Genomic DNA, 15743 nt, shown 5'->3' with positions numbered 1-15743 from the left:
GTCATTCAATATACAATTGTATCCTTTATCGTACAAACACTGCTTATGAACCTTATTAAAGTTTTGAATAAATGGAAATACATATCAACAGTGACCGCACTGAGCTTTTACTTCGACGGTCTGCCAAGACCAACAGTGTGTAGAAATGGAATTCCAGCATGCTGCTGCACCATGGTTCTAACAGGAAAACACCAAGATGCATATGCCCTTTGTTTACTTCATAGACATAAGATGGGTATCATATATTAAATGTCCTTTTTTATTCATTAAAGAGAAAAATCCCTGATGTTTTACCGCATGACATGTGGTGATAACGAACAGTGGTCTAAATCAAAATTCCAAAGAAAAAATACAAAACAGGACCAGAGCAAACACGGACCTCTTAAACAACTAGGGGTAGGGTCAGTTGCTATGGAGGAGTTAGAACCCTCTGCCCAGTCACACCCGCAGTGTGTTTTTGTCGTAGTTGGGTAAATGGAAAAATCCGCAGATAATACATTATTGTTATATTTCATTGAAGATGTACACGCTGTGATAAATTAAATTTCTGATTGCGTCTGTCTTGCTCCTACCATGTAAGCTTCTCAAAAACATACCGATGTCATTTGATATTTTGTAGAAATTTATCCTATAATACCTGTTTTTTTTAAAACAAATAGAACACTTGAATAATAAATGTCGAAAAAACTATACTCTCGGCTGTTTTGATCAATGTTGTTTTTTCTTTTGCAAAGTCATTAGTGGTTTTATTTGCAAAACATAAAGCCATTGCCGGAAGATTATAAATTGATAAATTTACGATCAATTGGGTTCTGTGAGATTTTATGACGACATTCTTTAAACCATCTGAGCTAAAAAGCATGTTGACCTGTTATATAAATTCTGAGCTTAACTTATCTTCAAAGTACTCATTAGCGGAGTGTGATAATAAAGTCTTTTGTAAATATTTTCTTAATCACTATGATTAAACGACTTCGTCAAAGGACCCTCTTTCTAAAATTGATAAAAGTTAATGCTCAATTATTTTTCATATTGTGGATTTAGGGCAATGCATGTCTTATAAGATCCATTAAGGGAAGATACATTTCTAAATCGAGGTCATTTAGGTTGATCAAAGCTCGATATTGCAGTATAATGGAGAGTACTATTAAAAAAAAAAAGCTGAGGTTTATTTCAAAACACGTGGCTTATAGATCACATTACATGTAAATAGAATATTACCAAAAGGGAAGTGTCATATAAAGGCAGAGATAAACTCTCTAGAAAAAAAATGTATTTCACTTTTCTTCTTTACATGTTCTCATTTAACATAGATGTCCATACATGTAATCACGTAGAAGTGAAATTTCAAGTTAATAATATGCACTGCATCAAATTTAATTACAGTTTTTGATGGTTAAATCTATTTTTCGTTTTGTTTCTTTTTTATTGCTGCTGATTCAGCATCTTTAACGCCAATGCGTAACTAAGCATCTAAATCTCTGCTAATTGCAAGTAATTAGCCCCCTTTAAAAGTAATGTATTTTCAATCAACCATTTATGCTATCAGAAATCAACAAAATCAATACTAATTGACAGGATTATTTGTTGATGTTGTTCGTCCTTATTTCAAAATATTCAATACTTGCCCATATTTTTTTTTGTAACAGGTTCCTTTATACTACCTCTTACAATGATTTGATATTATGAATACTGTTTAAGCTTAATAACGATATCTTGGAATATTGATAAACATCAATCTAATCAAGAACATTGACACATAATGTGTTTTCTTTATAGACAATACCCTTACTCGATCTGTCTCTTTTCTTAAATGAACAACTTCCTCGATATCAAAGGGCATTGAAAAAGTTCTTGAATTTGTAAGGCCCTTAATCATTTGATCAAACAATTTCAAATTATTAAATATGAAGCGTATTGATCAAAAATGAAATAATGTAAACGAAGCCATGCGTACGATAACAAAACAATAACAGCAACAATATTCAAAATAGATGAGCATTCAGCTGATGCAGAGTAACTGAACTGAATTTTATAGATTTAACACAAAGATAGATTTGAAATTTGAACTTGCTGAAATGAAAACGAAAGGAACATGCATGCGATGGCTTGTGATATTATTCACTCAGGAGCAGGATTCGTTTTACCGATAACTTATTTTATTGTGACTTAGATCACTGGAATATGCATATATGCAACTGGGCATAACCAAGCAAGGAGACACGATTGTGGACGAAATTATCTGATAGGTCGACAAACAACTTTGCGACTTTGGATAATGTTGTAGTACCTAGATAATCAGTGATGTGCTTAAATGGTATATCTGCCTCTTGGAATACACCGAAGAAGGTGATGCACTACTCATGGGTTTTCTTTACGATGTTTTTTCTGATGACCGATGATATACGTCTGTTAATTTAAAACTCATCGTTACTAAATTTTAACAGAAGTGTTACCGTAAAAAGTAAATAGGCCTACATGTTCAATATAATTTTTCCTGGAATTGGAAGAGCCAGTCTTACCATAAAAGTAGATTGTCGATCTCAAGCAGACGAAATCGTGGAAAGACGCTTAATTTTTATATTTAGTGAATGAATTAATGTGTATTGTTAATTTTTGAAGGTTAAACTTTCATTTTTCTTTTAATATTTAAACCGTTGTATTGATATTGCTGACAATTAAACAGACACAACTTAACATTTTGTTGACATTGTATAGTTTGAAAATTCCCGTTCTATAAATGGTGTTAATTAAAATAAAATAGACTACCTCAGTTAGATTTGTATCTCTTGTTCTTCTACATGTAGGTTACAATTTTGTCAAAAGATAAATTGTCATTTTAATCTAACAATATAACCTCTGCTAAATTTAAAACCAAAATAAAATAAGAAAATGCATGGTCTACCTCATTCTTCATTTAATACATGAGGGTTTTTCGGAAATTAATGAAACTTTTCCTCTTATTGTTTTAGGTAAAAAAGATAAACCCTTAAGACTTCACCAAAACGTAAATCAGGATAAAGTATATCAATGTGAAAAGTTTCTTGTCCATGGCCTTATTGGATCTTTCCTGGTAATTAAGCGGAACGACGTGCCTTTGTCCAGTGACCCGTCGCAACCGCAAACTTTTCGCAACGTCATTTTAACGTTTCCTATTGCTCCTGTGATTTAAACACCTTATAAAGGAACAGAAATAAGAAGAATTGTTCGTTATTTCTCATTTTTTTGTTATTTATTATAAGGTGTCATCATTTACATTTTCTCTCATTCGTGATTTTTTGTGGAAAAAATTAAATTATTTTTACCCAAAAATCGAATTACTATGAAAGAAAGTCGCCTGCAGTCAAGTTGTACCAATTTTAGAACTGTTGACAAGAGCTAGTGTGTAAAGAGTACTTGATAATTGGTCCCTTTGTCTTAATTCTAGATTAACAGTGAAAAAAGATATGATGAACTGAAGCTCTTTATCCCTTCTTATCGTATAGTTTTTGTTTAAGCAATTGTATAGCCTTAAAAGTCTTCTACTGAGATCTCCACCAGTTTGATGTATACAGTTTTAAGAGGAAAAGTTTCATGTATTTGTTGCACCGTCTTGACGTCAAAATTCAATTAAAGTCGTTGTCAGATTTCTATTGCTTGGTAAATATATTTGTACCATATTCGTATTTCAACTCTAACAATCGTCAAACTTGATCAAAAGTTAGTCGCAAAAAATAGCAGAAAAAAAAAACATATTTGATTTGATTTCTGTTATCATTAACTGAAATTCTACGGACCACTAGAAAGTAGATGTTTAAGTTTGTTAATCTCCGATTTCATGTCTAAGCCGGATACCCCGACCACCGACTTGCTTATCCCCGACAGTGTCGGAAACGAAATATTATTTAAATATTACTTTGTTCAATTATTTGTTAGGTATCTTTAATGTTTATGGCAACTTTCACCAAATTTCTTCAATTATAAAAAGAAAAAGTTGAGTTGTCTTAATAATTTTCGAACAACCCTCGTACATGTACGTATACACTTATACTCGTACAAACGCAAAAGTACAATATAACTGAATACAGTTCAAGATCAAAAGAATTATTGCAAGTGCAATGCTATTTATTAACCAGCATTGGTTCCCTGCCATTGTATTGATGATTTAAAAACAAAATGGGAAGGAAATAAACTAAATAAAATTCCATGAGATTAATTACCATAAATATGATAGTTTAAACAAAATGTTGTCTTTCCTGAAACATTTAAATGAAATTGTTATTTTTATGGAGTCTTGATGGTCAACAAAGAAGAAGGTATAATCTTTTTTCAATATATAAACATGCCAATAAGATATACCCTAAAAATGAAAAGTGATTTAAATTTTATGAAAATATGCAAAAACCCATCATGGAAATGTGTATGTAAACTTTAATGTAATGGATTGAAATAGCATAATTAAATGTTGTAATATAAAAATCAAATGTTCTCAACAGTTGCGTAGAAAGTTTCCTACTTTTAAAAAACCTACATGAAAAGTTGTATTCTCTGATAAGTTTCATTTAGATATGGGTCATTGCACTTTTATGACGTCATAATTTATCGTTTGAAAGTCTAATGAGAAAGTTTAAAGATTTTTAATTTGGCATATTTTTGTGTAAATAAAAGTTTACTCTATGTAATATACATTTAAAAAAGGGGAATACATGACTGAAACTGTATTTTCTTTTAAATCTAAAAATATCAGAAATAACATATATCCATTCGTTTTGAGGAAATTTATGTATTCAAAAAATAGTCGAGCCCATCTAGTTCCTTGAAGTAATCATTCAACACTTTTCTCGTGGATATGTACACAGAACTAACAAAATGGAAAGAAAACCGAAAAATACAAGCATAGCGATTTTAAACATCGATCTTGGTATCCCTTCTTGAGCCTCAATATAAACGTTTCCATCAAAACGGCTTTCTTCCGTTTTCGAGGAAGTGTTGTGTGTTCTCGATAGACCTAAGATGTAAAAAATATACTTTATTCAAGTGACGCTTACCTGTATGGATGGAAAATGGAATAGCGTTGATCAACTTTTTCGTAAAACAAACGAAATGCCCATATTCTTATAATTAAGCAGTCGATTGTATTTTATTCTAGAAAAGAAAAAAAAAATACCTACGTGTGTATTTTTGGAATTCAGTATTCAGTTTGAATCCATGTAAATACGTAAGCCCATCCATTCTACAACATGGAAAAATACAATACAATTTACCCAAATATGAAAAAGAAATATTAAAATATTGTATAACCATATTATTTCTGACCTTAACTCCGGTAACAAATTTGAAGAATTGAATATGAAACTTTAGACGTTCAAAGCCTTCAAAACGAAGAAAAAATGAATTTTACACCGAATTCGTCTAAAAATACGTTTTCCTTTTATCAGAAACAATTGCAATTTCAGCTTAAAACAGTATATATTTATCCGATACATTTAAATCTAGCACTTCCTTTGTCCTGGATTTTTGGATTATTTTTCCAGTTTTCTCGCTGCTGACAAGCTTTCTACGTTTTGTATAATCCTTATTGCTCAAAAACAATGTTTTGATATTATGGAAATTAATTGTACTCATACGCAAAACATATAGATTACTCTTTTTGTATCTTAACAAAAATGAGACCAATTCAGCTCTCTGTGATCAGAATCTAGGACACAGTCAACTATGGATTGAAACGTTGGTAGTGCTTATTTTTATCTGGTTACGAGAAATTGATTGCAACATACTAGTCATTAGATAACACCAAATAAACCAAAAAAAAATTATAAAAAGCAAACAAACAAACAAAGAAAAAACAAGATTAGCTTTCTTCTCTTGTTTACTTTAAACTGTTTGGTCATTGGCTAAAAAGGAATCTTATATCTATGAAGAAGGTTAAGTACTAGTGGTTCACAAATTAGCTATACGGTTTATTTTTTAAAAGAATTTTTGAGCCATAGACTGTCATTTAGTAAAGAAAAAGAAAAAATCCGAATGTTTTAGCTTTAGAAATTGAAAAGTTTCCTTTATCCGTATTCACAGATTTCCTTCTTAAGGAGATTAACATTGTCTACAAATGACCATCACCATCTAGCCATCTTAAGCTCTGTTTCGAGTGCCTATGTCGAGTGCCTATGTCGGAATTTGTTTTCAAACTGGACCATAGTGTCTGTATTATTGGCGTACATTATCACTTCCGGTAAATTTTCAATATCCATAACTAGAAATTAAACTGTTTGCCACTATGAAGACTTAGGAGTTATAGCTTAGGAGGGCTTGATAATACAAAATGAAATATATTATTAAAATGATAGAAATGAAACATAAAATGAATATGATTGACGAGAAAATGTGAAAATAAAGTATTTATCATATATGATAAAGGCTTCTATCTAACTCTAGGTACTCATTTAATCCTTTCTGTAAAACATAAAAATGAGCATTAATTTTTGGTGTCTCATGAATGCAGGTTAGCAACCCTCATAGCTCGAAAAAAAACACATCCCCAAAAAACCGTTTTATTGTTAATATTTACCTCTCTCTCTCTCTCTCTCTCTCTCTCTCTCTCTCTCTCTCTCTCTCTCTCTCTCTCTGGAACTTTTTTAAAATTAGAAATGTAAATATTAATAACATTAATAATACAAGTCATATATTTTCGATCAGTACGTTTGAGAGAAGGAACAACCGATTCCTCTATATACACGTGTACATTGTATATGGACAATTTTACTACGATTACGTAAAGTCAAACGTAAGTCTGAGCGGTCAGTGAAGCTCTGAATACAGCCAAAATTCTGGTCAATCACAAAATAATCCATGAAAACGCAACCTTAAAAGTACAAGTTAGATTTGTAATAAACATCAGAAACGATGTAAACGCACTAAATATTATCTATCAAAGGTACGTATATATATTTAAATAGGAGTTGACCAGTATAATGCAATTGAAAGGCTAAAGCAGTGTGTTTTTTTAAACTAATGAAATGTATTTTTTAAAAGTAAATTAAATTCGAACGCGAGCAGATTGCTTTTTAACTGATTCGTGTAATATTTTTTTATTATAAATCACAATCAATTTTACCTAATATAGAGGAGAAAACTAGAGCAGAGCTCGTGGCAAAGCCCCGAGTAGGTCTTCCGTTGTTGCTGCGAGTTGAAAATATATGTTATATGGTGTCAAACGATTATAATGACTGTACTTTCAGTTCTGCTTTTGTTATAAAAACGTGTTGTGATTGAAAGCCTGTATATAAAACGTGTTTTGAACAAAGAAGGGAAGAAAATATTTTAGGAAAACTATTTGTCGAACAGAGTTTATGTAATCTTTTCAAACATTCTTTAAAAAATGAAATGTTTAATGGCGACTTAAATTTTCAAAGGGTAGCAAGCATTGTTATAAACAGTATGTACTCGTGATTCATGTCAGGAAGTGTATTTCTTTTTTAAACTAAACCCGCCTACAAAACACGTAAACTTTTCTCAAAGATAACTTCTATATTAAAATATTTCTAAATTTTTGTGTGCAAGTTTAAAATTGCGTGCTGACAAAATTTACAGACCCTAAAACGTACTACTACACCAAAAAAGCGTGCGGCCAACGTGCGAGAAACGTTTCGTGTAAACCTTTTAGAGTTTCGTGTAAACCGTTTAGCGTTTCGGGCAAAGCGTGCGAGAACCGTGTGAAATGTTCATCAGATTTCATTCGGAACTCTCTGACAAGTTAATTGTTTCAAAATGGCGCCCGTGTTTTACATTACTTTAACAAAATTGAACGAATTTTTAACAAACAAAAGAAAGGTATATGCATTAAAAGACGACTAGTTACAGAGTAAATGTATATTTAACGTTTTCATGCGATGTTTCAGTACTGAAACAATATTAAATTCGCTATACATAAAAAATATTAACGAGGCCGAGTACAGAACGAGTACGCACGCTTTCGCGCAGCGTTTCATTTGTATTGTGACGTCATTTTTTTGCTTTGTTGACGCCATGGCGTGATAGTTTCAAATGCAGATATTCAGCGAAATTTGTCGAAAATAGCTCGATTGATGCGTAAAATTGATATTATATTGTGGAATCAACATAAATGTCTCGAAGTATAAGCTATATTTGGGCTCGGTTCGAAAACGTGAAGAGGGTTCAGCAAGCCTAGCCCTCTGTCACGTTTTCTTAACCCGCCTAAATATAGCTTAATTTCTATATTTCAAGACAGTAACCATGTATTTTATATTAATGACCCTTAATATGCGATATTATATATTTATTTATTACTTAAATGTGTCTGAATGTTTTGATAATACTATTAAGATCACCATTTCCGTCTTTGTCAAATAAAAAAATAGCCATTATCTGGCAAACTGGGAAATTGGGCATACAAAAAACAACTTTGATAAGACCCCTGGATCAAACCAGGAGGTAAAAGGTTTTTTTAATTTGACCATTTGATGCCTTTAAGCAATAACTTTAATATGTAGAACAGAAAAAGAAATCCCTAGGGCAGAAGTTTTAAAAAAATGTAAAAAATGAGCAAAATTGATACACTTCAAGCAAAATCCCATAGGGTCCTATGTTAAAGATTAACAAACTTTGAGATGACCCCTTGAACAAACGGTGTGGTAGATGTCTGATTTTTTTTCCTTAAAATAATAATTATATCAGTAGAAATTCATGTAAAAAATTTCATTAAAAAATCTAGGGCAGAAAAAATTAGACCCGGCCTCGTTAAATACAGTTAGTGAAACATGATTTCTATTGGAACAAACCTAAATCAACTTTAACTTGCACGATCATGTTTTGATAGGCATGTATTTTTATTATTTATTTACATCGATAACTCCTACTGATAACTCTTACTGAGACCATTCGGCTGTGTACAAACAGCACACATAACCTCGGACATCGGGTGAGACCTGCACCTGGCTGAACCTGTCAATCAAACTCTGTGTATTTGTTTTCATTGGATGGTCAGGCGTCTCTCTTTTGTCAAAAGCCAATGGAAAATTAATGACTTCAAGGTAATCGGAATCAGTATTTGATGAAGAATTTGATGAAGCACACAATTTAAATGATAGAAAATTTATTAATTATTTGAACAAAATTAAATGTAAACATAGAGAGGAAATAAAAAAAATTATTATTATGGGAATCTATACGCATGGTACTCAATTCAAATGGATTATATTATGATTTTATTATTTTATGTAGTAAAATCACCCTTCCAACTGTTACTCAATTACATAACAATTGATGACCTGGGGCTATAAATGTTCTGAGCTGTGTGCGCTGAAGCGACACAAGATTCTCGGTCGCATGCGGCAATTGAATTAACACAGACTGGCCGAATAAACAAAGGGGTGGGAAAGTGAAACAAAATGTTACACATAAGAAGAATCCACCAAAAATGATTTTCGACAGATCTTGTTATCTTTTCTCCAATTAAAAAAAATCCAGCGCGAGCACCTGTCAGCGGGGCGGGAGGAAAGGGGGGGGGGCAGCAATGAGTTCGCTTCCACAATGAAACTACAGAAGTGATTAATATGTGACCGATAGAATCTAATCTAAAGTTGTTTAAACTCATGTGAATATTTTTTAAAATAATAATCGAATGCCTCAATTCAGGGCATTCCTTTATCGTGCTAACCCCTACCGCAAACATGGAACTTTGATTATAATTTGATTTCATGTTTAAACTACCTTGTACGCTGTCGTATAAATCAATGCTTAATCAACTGTACAAGTAAAATCAATTTATATTTTCGTCTTATACCAATATAATAGTTGAAAACATAATAAAATATAGTTGTGTCCCTGCAAAATATGAAACATAAACGCGTCATAAGGTACATGTAGAAGAATACGAACCGACGGCGGATCACTTATCCACTCGCGCCGGATCTCCTCAGCCATGTGCGAGGGATGTTCATCATTTAAAGGTTTAATATTTGAAGGGGGCGTGTTGATTTAAAACATTAATTGTACAGTTTTTAAAGTACTTTAATTACCTGAACAAACGAACCATTAGTTTATGTCTACGACTTTTCCGATTTGGAGTAATATCGTTCATTAATATTCATTTACACTCAAATATTTAATTAAATATATATACAAGTAGGACAAACTTTTATAACATAAAATTAAAACAGTTCTTGTATATACGGCTATATTAACTCAAACACGTTCATATGCATGTAAGAGTAAGTTGCGGTGTGCGAATCTTGTGTATTAAATAACCGCTTACCGCTAGGTAATGCAGCCGTGGCTGATCTCCTCGGCCGTGGACGAAGAATAGATTACGTAAAGGTACAACGCACAGAAACGCACAGCTCAGAACCAAGGAAGATTTGAAAAGTTTGCAGTATAATGACCTTACTCTATCAAATAGAAGTTATATATTTTAAACTTAAACCCCACAATTGATCTATGTCTTTTATTGCTTTAGAGAATGACATTGCTTTTATTCATTAAATGAACTATTTCTTACTTGACATCCACTCGTTTAATCCACAAAAGATTTTGTGTAATCAAAACTAAAACAATTCTTGAGTTCGCGGCTAAATAAACTCATATATGAGAGACGCAACTCTCGTGTATTAGATAACCGCTGACCGCTAGGTAGTCCAGCTGCGAGCATGGTAACCGATTTTCTCGGCCGCGGGCAAGGGAGAGCTTACGTAATGGTACACACACACATGCAGCTCTGATTCAAGGTAGATTTTAAATGCATGGAGTTAATAACTAAAATGTAATGCACAGAGTTTTTTAATTCCAAATTTTGTAGTATACTAGAAAAGAAAAATAATGTTTTGTTTTCCAATTGCCGTTTTTAATGATTGTGCACTATAAGAACTTAACAACAATGACTTTAACTCCTAAAGGAAAAGCTTATACTCCAACAACAACAAAAATTCTTATGAATTAATGCCTCCTGTATAAACCAGCATACTTTCTGTGGCAACTTTATGCCAGTTGTACGCACAAAGACTTTCGTTAAGTTGTCAAATGAAAACAGGTACATGTCAACATGTAAAGCTTTTTACACTCATACTACACAAATCACTTACAAAATAACATGGTTACGACCTTTATGAGATCCCAACAAGCAACTTTTCCAGCGACAGCCATATCAAAATCGAAACCGTTTTTGAGTTATTAAGCAAAATTTTTTAGAGGCTATTGGCCCTTAATTTAAGGGGCCAGCCCTTTTTTATTGGTGTTAAATGAAAGCCCTTGATATTTTGCACAACTTTTATTCTACATGTCTTTACAAAATATTTTTTGTTAAAAAGATATAAAGGAAAATATGTTTAAATTTTTGCACTTTTTGGAATCCTGTTTTTTGACCCCCTACCTTTTCCTAAATAAAAAACGTAATCTAAAAACAAAAAACTAATGTGCACCACTACAATGTCTCTGCTATTCAAATTCGTTGGATTCCCATTCCCTGCTATCATAGTCTCGGAGCCTTTGTCTGGAAACCAAAGGCCCTAAAAAGATTTAAAAGGAAAATAACTCGTTACCGGAAAGGGAATTCTAACTTTTATGAATTGATGAAGATAGTGTGTTGTAAAGTCCATTAGCCCTGAAAATTTGAGCAAAAACCGTTCAGAAATGAGCACGATATGAAGCCTCAAAGTTCGCGTCTAGGAAGAAAAAAAAGAAAAAAGAAAAATAAGAACTAGATTCGATCTCGTTGCGAGCAACGAGTGGGTCTTCCGTCTAATTTTTGAAAAGATAAGATTAAACTTATCAATTCAAAGATAAAATCGTAGATCTAAGCGAAAAAAAGAGAAACAATTTTTGCGGCACTCGAGGCTTGAACCCGGGTCTCCTGGGCCATGTCCACGACCATAACGACTGAGCTACTCGGACTCCGCTTCAGAACTTTGACGCTTAATTTCTCGAGAATGCCTTGATCGATTTTAAAACTAATTACATATTCTTAATCAGTAAAAGGGTCACTATAAGGTGTAAAAATTTCAAAGAAAAATATTAAAGAATAAAAAAGTCGAAAAATTCAATTTTTGAAATTTCCTTCCGGTGACGACCGAAAGTGACGGCGGACATTCTCTTGACCGAGGTACATTAGAAAAACGCTAGATCTATCATCTCTGAAAATTTCAGCCTTTTATCTTTACTCATTTTTGAGAAACCCGACAGACAAAATTGACTTTTAAAAATCGTAAACGGACGATAACTTCTGACCGGAAGTGTTTTTTCAAAAAATAAAAATTATATATCAGCTTCAGATAAAAACACGTTTATATTAAAAATTTGAGCGAAATCGATCAAAACATCTCCGAGAAATCGTCTGCACAAAATCGGTAAGAAAAATAAAAGAATAATAACTAGATTCGATCTCGTTGCGAGCAACGAGTGGGTCTTCCGTCCAATTTTTGAATAGATAAGATTAAACTTATCAATTCAAAGATAAAATCGTAGATCTAAGCGAAAAAAAAAAAATTGCGGCACTCGAGGCTTGAAGCCGGGTCGCCTGGGCCATGTCCACGACTATAACGACTGAGCTACTCGGACTCCGCTTCAGAACTTTGACGCTTAATTTCTCGAGAATGCCTTGATCGATTTTAAAACTAATTACATATTCTTAATCAGTAAAAGAGTCACTATAAGGTGTAAAAATTTCAAAGAAAAATAATAAAAAACTAGACACGATCTCGTTGCGAGCAACGAGGAGGTCTTCCGTCCGATTTTAAGAAAAGGAAATGAAATTGCCTTTGATCTTCATCAACGAAACATATCAGTAAATGCGGGGGGGTCTAATTTTGTTCAACAAGTGTTTCGAAATTATATACCGTTCTCGAGATATCTGGAAAAAATCATTTGAAGGGCCGGCCCCATAACTCCTTTAAGGGATCAGGTAACAAAACAATGATGGTTGCATATTGTTCAGCATTCGAAATTTTTCCCCTTAAACCCTAATTACGTAACAAAGGAGTAAACAATTGTCATATATAGGTGTATAGTGTTTCGATGAATATAATTGCTTCTATAATGTGTTACAAAATATTTCACAATTAAAATTTAACATCAAAAGACTTTTAACCCCTTTAATCCCCTAATTACGTAACATGTGAGATTTTTTAAAATTAGATATGGATGCATAACTGGAAGATTAAAATGTTTGCATTTTAAACATATTACAAAATATTTCTCAGTAAAATGCTATGGAAGAAAAACTTCAGAGCCCTTTTGGCCTCTAATTTTAGGGGCCAGCCCCTTTTTCTTGATGTCAAATGAAAGGTCCTTTAATATTCAACATATTTTGTTCAACAAGTGTCTAGAAATTCGTTACCGTTCTTGAGCTATCTGGGAAAGAACGTTTCAGGGGCCGACCCCTAATCTCCTCATTGGGGCCACAGAACGAAATTTTGATGGTTGAATATTGTTTAGAACATCATTCTAAGCATCTTTTATTCTATATTGCTTTTCAAAATATTTGTCCTTTTTGTGATACAAGTGATCGAAATTTTGAACTTCTGGCCCCTTAAAACCCCTAATTACGTAACTCATGAAATTATTTTTATAATGAATAGATAAATAACTGTAAGATAAACATTTTTGCTTCTTTAACATATTACAAAATATTTCTCAGAGAAGTGCTATGGAAGAAAGACTTTACAGCCCTTTTGGCCCCTTATTTGAGGGGACAGCCCCTTTTTCTTGATGTCGAATGAAAGCTCTTGTAAAAATAAATTTTAATTGCTCTACATGTATTAACAAAATATTTTCGAGATAAGAGATATTTAAAGAAAACTAAGGAAAATCACTACATTTTTTACATCTCAATTTTCGGGTCCAGGCGAGCTTCGGCGCCTTTTGCGCCAGACATAAATGGCTCACTTTAGACAAAACTACAATCATTTGTCTACAATTCCTGAAAATTTGAATTTGATATCTTTTATCGTTTAGGAGGAGTTCGACGGACAAGCTGACCCTCTAAAAATCGCTAAAACGTCAATATCTCTAAAACGGAAATGACGTCATCAAAATAAAAAATTTCCAATAAGGTTTAGATCATTATCTATTAGATCTGAAAGTTTCATGAAAATCGGCCTAGCCATTTCCGAGAACATGCGTGCACAAAATATGAAAGAAAAAAAAACAAAAATAATAATAATAGGGAAGAAGAAACCGAAGAAAAACAATAAGGTCTTCCGTTGGAAACGGAAGACCTTAATAAAAAAGTCGAAAAATTCAATTTTTGAAATTTCCTTCCGGTGACGACCGGAAGTGACGGCGGACATTCTCTTGACCGAGGTACATTAGAAAAACGATAGATCTATCATCTCTGAAAATTTCAGCTCTATATCTTTGCTCGTTTTTGAGAAACCCGACAGACAAAATTGACTTTTTAAAATCGTAAACGGACGATAACTTCCGACCGGAAGTGTATTTTCAAAAATGGATGAAAAACAATAAACTTCAGATAAAGTCGCGTTAATCTTGAAAATTTGAATGAAATCGATTGAGCCATCTCTGAGAAATCGTCTGCACAAAATCGGTAAGAAAAAAAAAGAATAATAATAATAAGAACTAGAGCAAAGCTCGTTGCAAAGCAACGAGTGGGTCTTCCGTTAATGTCAGAAGTAAAGCTGGAAGTTCCTGTAAGAAGCAGTGCTCTTAAACCAATAACAAGAGTAATAAAAAGAAAAAGATGAAAAAAAATCGAATTATTCCTGGTACGACTTAACAAAATCCAAATGATTTTAAGTACGAATTAACAAAAACCTTTTTGATTTTAAGGACGACTTTACCAAAAAAATCCGAATGTGTTTATGTACGACTTAACAATTATTTTTGGTACGAGTTAACTTTACGATTAACATTATGCTATTTTTTAAACCAAGGACGCGGAAAAGAAAAAGAATAATAACTAGAGCAAAGCTCGTTGCAAAGCAACGAGTGGGTCTTCCGTTAATGTCGGAAGTAAAACTGGAAGTTCGTGTACGAAGCATAGCTCTTAAAACAATGTAAGAGTAACTAAAATAAAAAGTTGAAAAAAAAATCGAATTATTCCTGGTACGACTTAATAAAATCCGAATGATTTTAAGTACGACTTAACAAACACCTTTCTGATTTGAAGAACGACTTAATAAAAAAAGATCCGAATGTGTTCAGGTACGAATTAACAATTATTTTTGGTACGAGTTAATTTTACTTTGAACATTACGCTATTTTTAAACCAAGGACGCGGAATCAAAGTTTCCGGAAAAATCAATTTTTAAACTCCGATATCTCTGTAATGCATCGTCCGATTTTCAAACGGATTTCAGTTTCGTATTCAGCATGACCAACTCTAAAAACTTCGTAAACATTTGAAATTGAAACGAAAAATTCGAAAAATCGAAAATTTTAAAACACTTCCGGTTTGGACCGGAAGTGACGGAAACTAAAATCCAGCCTTATGTCCAAAAAAAAAACGATCAGTGCTTCAACACAGAAAATTCCAAGTCTGTATCTTAAAGCGTTTTTGAAAAACGCCCTGGACAAAATCACTTTTTTAAAATTTACAAATTGACGTAACGTAAAAAGGAAAGATGTAAATTTAACATCTTGGGGGCACAATAATGCTTCATCATCCCTGAAAGTTTCATGTAAATACGTTGAAAACTTTTTGAGATATTAAGCTTTGAAAAAGTCAGAAAAATAAAGAAAAAGAAAAAAAACTCGAGCAAAGCTCGTTGCAAAGCAACGAGTGGGTCTTCCGTTAATGT

At 32.7% G+C, this 15743-nt stretch overlaps 1 long non-coding RNA gene across 1 annotated transcript; it reads right to left on the bottom strand.

Moving 5' to 3' along the window:
- Positions 1-4761: 4761 nt before the first annotated feature.
- On the bottom strand, positions 4762-5476 carry LOC128162626 (uncharacterized). Its single transcript, XR_008240689.1, has 3 exons — positions 5296-5476; positions 5151-5212; positions 4762-4987 (listed from the first exon to the last, which is right to left on the bottom strand). It is a non-coding gene; the product is annotated as an uncharacterized LOC128162626 (long non-coding RNA).
- Between the last annotated feature and the right edge of the window lie 10267 nt (positions 5477-15743).

Source organism: Crassostrea angulata, chromosome 9, assembly GCF_025612915.1.
Source record: "Crassostrea angulata isolate pt1a10 chromosome 9, ASM2561291v2, whole genome shotgun sequence".
Classification (NCBI taxonomy): domain Eukaryota; kingdom Metazoa; phylum Mollusca; class Bivalvia; order Ostreida; family Ostreidae; genus Magallana; species Magallana angulata.
This window is presented reverse-complemented; position numbering and strand designations above follow the sequence as displayed.